Source organism: Lactuca virosa, chromosome 4 (genome assembly GCF_052849685.1).
Source record: "Lactuca virosa cultivar CGN04683 chromosome 4, Lactuca_virosa_CGN04683_v6, whole genome shotgun sequence".
In the NCBI taxonomy this organism is placed as follows: domain Eukaryota; kingdom Viridiplantae; phylum Streptophyta; class Magnoliopsida; order Asterales; family Asteraceae; genus Lactuca; species Lactuca virosa.
The window spans coordinates 522,736,325-522,741,190 of record NC_136429.1 but is presented as its reverse complement, the minus strand read 5'-3'; the positions used below and the strand labels follow the sequence as shown (position 1 = coordinate 522,741,190).

Below are 4,866 nucleotides of genomic sequence, written 5' to 3'. Positions count from 1 at the left end.
CAATGGGAGCTTCCAAGAAGCGAATTCGTGAAGATGTTGGTCCATGTTTAGTACAACCAGCGATACCTGTCACTGCCACATTCGAGCTGAAGGGACATATCATCACTGCACTAAAGGATATCCCATTTCATTGGAAGGATCATGAGGATGCATTTAAGCATCTAGATGAAGTCAATGACATTGCTGACTATTTCAATGTCCCGAATGTTAACAGAGACACCATCTTACTAAGGATGCTACCAGTCACTTTCAAGGGAGCTGCAAAAGACTGGTTGAAAGCACTTCCTCTTGGTACAATCACTACTTGGGCTCAAATGCGTGAGAAATTTCTAGATCAGTTTTGCCCACCTTCCAAGATAGTTAAACTAAAGAAGGCAATAGCCAACTTTGAGCAACAGCCGGGGGAGTCACTATACGAAGCTTGGGAGCGCTACAAGGGGTTGTTAAGGAATTTTCCTCAACATGATCTCAATGTTCAACAAGAGATGTCTATTTTCTATGATGGGGTCAATGTAATGACAAGACAACTCCTTGATTCTCAAGGCCCATTGACAAAGAAAAATCCAAGTGAGGTCAAGGAGTTAGTTGAAGAATTCGCAAGACACTCTCGTGAGTACCAGAACCCAAGACAAGATGGAGCAAAAGGCAGTGGGGGTGCACATTCTGATGAGATGGATGCTATGATGGCGATGCTTAATACTATGGACCGAAGATTGACCCAAATGAACCAATCAATTCATGCAATAAGAGTTGGATGTGAGAAATTCAATGGGCCACACTTGACTAAGGATTGCCATTTGGATGATTATGGGAACAAGAAGGCTCAAGTTTGCTACTCAAGTGGGGACAAGTATGATGATGATTGGAGAAATCCAAAGAAGAAGTGGCTGATTTATGATGAGTACAAGAAACAGAAGGAGGAGAAATTCAGACAGATGGGTCGGGGTTTTTACCAAAAAGAGCAACCACCAGCTGAGAAGAAAGTTGATTTGGAGTCTATGTTGGTTCGTTTCATGGAAGCTTCAGAGAATAGACATGATGATACTGATGCAACATTGAAGGATCAAAGAAAAATGATGATGGAACAGCAGACCTTGATGAAAAATCATCAAGCCATGATGGTTGACCAGCAAAACTCACTGAGAAATCAGCAAGCCTCCATCAATAACCTTGAAGCTCAACTTGGCCAACTTACAACTTTGGTGAACGAGAAGCTAATTCCTCAAATTCCTGAAAAGAAGACTCAATCCCATGTTATGGCAATTGATACTGAAGAATAGGCAATCTCTGAGTTTTTAGAAGCCCTAGAAGTGGAGCCAAAGCCATCTGGACCAAAGCCAAAGAAGGCAAAGCTTGAACACGAAAATGTTGTTGAAATGCCAAGTTCACGACGTGAGTCCGCTATTCTCACGTCGTGGAACCAGTCTGAATAGAAAATTCAGTAGTTGTTCCGACATATCAACCGCCTTTACCGTTTCCGTCTCGAGCACATCTCAGTCCACTGGAAAGGGAACATCTGGAGTTTATTCAGCAAATAAAGGGTATTCCTATCAATACTCCTTTTATCGATTCATTATAAAAAATTCCAGAATATGCGAAGTACCTACAAGATCTTATAGATAATCGTCAAGAATTGAAGAAGAATTCTAAAGTAATTCTTAGTGAGCAAAGTTCCAGAGTTGTGTTGGGAGAGTTACCAAAGAAAATGGGAGATCTTGGACGCCTCACTCTTCCATGTGAGTTTGGGAATAATTTGAAGACATATGCTTTAGCCGATTCTGGGGCTAGCATAAATTTGATGTCATATTCATTTTATCAAAAGCTTAATATTCATAAAATGAAGGCTACAAAGATGACTATTCACATGGCTAATCGTTCAGTGACTCACCCAAGAGGGATTATAGAAGACATTCTTGTAAAAATTGGGAAATTTGTTTTCCCAATTGACTTTGTAGTTATGGATATGAAAGAGGATGCTAATGTCCCAATTATTCTTGGTCGCCCTCTACTTAATACTGCTAGAGCCTTAGTTGATGTTCGTGAATCCAAGCTTGCGTTGAGGGTTGGTGATGATGAAGCAACTTTTGGAGTGGAAGATGGTTTTCAAGGAAATAATGTTCAAGGAGAAGTTTTTAATATTGATGAAGATAATGAACTTGAAGAATTGGAGAAGCTTATGGAGGAAGAGATCAAGACAATTCATCAAATCAAACACACCAGGCCAAGAGCATCTGTTCCACTAGTATTTGAAGTGATTTCTTATAAGACACCAACAACTTGGGTGAGTGAGGAGAGCGATGAATTGTCAAGTGATGAATAAGCGGTTACGTCTATAAAAACAAGTCCAGTAGTTACGGAAGAGAAGAATCCTATGGAGCTTAAGAGTAAAGAAAAATTGGAAACAAAAGGGACCAAACGCAAGCTTGATGGAGACGAGAGCAAAGATAAAAAGGAGAATTCAAAAAAGGCGTACATTAGGCGTGTTCAAGCATACAAAAGACGATGGAAGGAGCAAAAGATCCAGGTCGTGGACTCCTCTGACAATTCAACGTAGGAGGCACGGAGTCCAGCTCAAGACTCCTAAAAAGAAGCGCTTCTCGGGAGGCAACCCGAGTTTGGTTTGCATTTTCTTTTCTTTTCTTTTGAGTTTTTACATTTTTTTGTTTAGGGAAGTGATCAATTCATCATCTAAAAACTCTTAATTGGTAAAAATTAGCTGTGGGGTACTTTAGAGTTAAGTGGTAAACAATTAAACTAAATACATGTCATTAACTTAGTTAATTTTTAGACTGAAATCACGTCGTGGACATGTGTTTCACGACGTGGCCATAAAGGAATTACGGGGACTGACTTCCAGTAGCCTAATTTCTCAGCCCAATGTTTTTTTTATTTTAATGGACCGGATTAATTTGGCCCCTAAAACAAACCACGACGTGAAATTGTCATTCACGTCGTGGCCGTTAAAAGGAAACGGGGGGGGGTGGGGGACCAGTTACATAAGCACTTTGACCTACCATTTGTTTACTCCACCGGTTGCACGAACGGGAGCAAGAACACCCCACAACCGATTTTCTTCATTTTTCTTCCAAATCACTTGCATTTTCTTGTCTTCTAACTCCATTTGGTATGTATTTCATCTTTTAATTGCTGCCATTGCTCTTAATTTTATGCATCTTGATGGTTAGGGTTTGCTTAGAAATTAGAAGTCACAAATTGGTTAAATTAGTTGGTGTTATATGGATGCATGGTCTTAGATTAGTCAGATAAACAAACCCCAAGTGTTATTTTTGCTGGGATTCGACTGTGTTATGCTCGATCTGAGTTTCACGTCCGAACTCATTTCACGACGTGGACCGCTTTTCCACGACGTGAATCCTGGGCGACCAGGTTTCCTGTTTTGTTTTTAATGAAATATTGTGGGTGTTTTTGTTTTGTTTAGGTTTGTTTTTGATGATTTTAGGAATGGGACCTAGAAGGGCGATTCATAGGGAAAATGACCCGATCGACGTGGCGAGCATTCACCCATTGTATCGATTTCCACAGAATATATCTCGGGCATTATTGACAACATATGAGAACCGATTGGGATGGCTATATAATCGGGAGTTTGCGATAGCACCCATTGTGGATTGGAATTGGCTTAGAGGTGTGGGTATGGTTTCAGAATTGGAGCATTTCTGGACGAAGGTGTATGAAGGCAATGATTTTTCTTTTACATGTCACGGTTGGAGGAACTTGTTTACAATTCAAGAACCCGTTTATCGGGAATTGTCGGTGGAGTTTTTCTCTACCGTAAGCTTTGAGGAAAGGACTATGGATTTTGATTACAACCGGGCGCTTGTTTTCCGATTGGGTGGAGTTTATCGCGAGTGTAGTCTTCGCGAGTTCGCATGGCGCATGAGCTTGTACACGGAGGTAGAAACTCAATCTCCATTTTTTGTGCCATTCTTGCTTGGATGTGTTCGGGATTTTACACCCGACACTTTCGATGCCCAATTTTGGAGGACTATCTCAAATCACACGTATGATTCTCGTGATTCTAGTGAATCCCAGATTCGGAATCCCGTGCGTCGTTTTCTTCATCGCCTTGTCACATTTTCTATAAATCACAAGCACCATGGTGATAAGGTTTCCATTCAAAATTTGTTCTATCTATGGAGTATCATTACTCCCGGGGTTTGTTGTGATCTCCCCTATATGCTTGCGAGATTCTTGGGAAAGAAAGCGGTCGGTTCTAGGCAAGGGATTCCGATAACAGGTGGACATTTGGTCACCCGCCTTGCTCGGTCGTACAATATTTTGACACCTGATTTTGTGCGGAATCTTACACGTCTTCCCGACAGTGAATTGTCAATTCAAGTGTTGGGAGTTATGCGGGTAGTGGTGAATGTCGGGGGCGGGTATGTTATACCCCCGGAGGATGATGAGCAACAAATGGAGCAACCCGAGCAACAACCTCCACCGAGGCCCAGAAGGCGGAATGTTAGAGCCCGGGGAGACGTGGAGAGAGATCGTCAAGCAGCGCAACAATATGAGGGTGGAGTACCCACCGACCCATTTCAAAGTCGGGTTGGTTCTTACTTGGATAATCTTCGTGGTGGGATGAATTATAACACCCAACTTCTTGAAACCATGTTTTCTCACATGGGTGTGGTTCGACCACCTTCCGTGCTACCGCAAGGCCCTTACATACCGACTTGGGAGGAGCTTTGGATACCGAGGGGAGATGGAGAAGGAACGAGTGGAGCTCAAAGACGTAAAGATGATGATTGATCGCTTTATTTTATTTTAATTTTTTTATTAGCTTTTGTTAGGTTTGGAACTTAATTTGGTTTGTAAGACTCGTTAAATTATTATGTTACTGCT

At 41.6% G+C, this 4,866-nt stretch overlaps 1 non-coding gene across 1 annotated transcript; it reads right to left on the bottom strand.

The window, feature by feature from the left end:
- Window positions 1-362: 362 nt before the first annotated feature.
- LOC145110440 (small nucleolar RNA R71) lies at window positions 363-469 on the bottom strand. The gene has a single exon (XR_013709817.1). It is a non-coding gene; the product is annotated as a small nucleolar RNA R71 (small nucleolar RNA).
- Window positions 470-4,866: the final 4,397 nt, after the last annotated feature.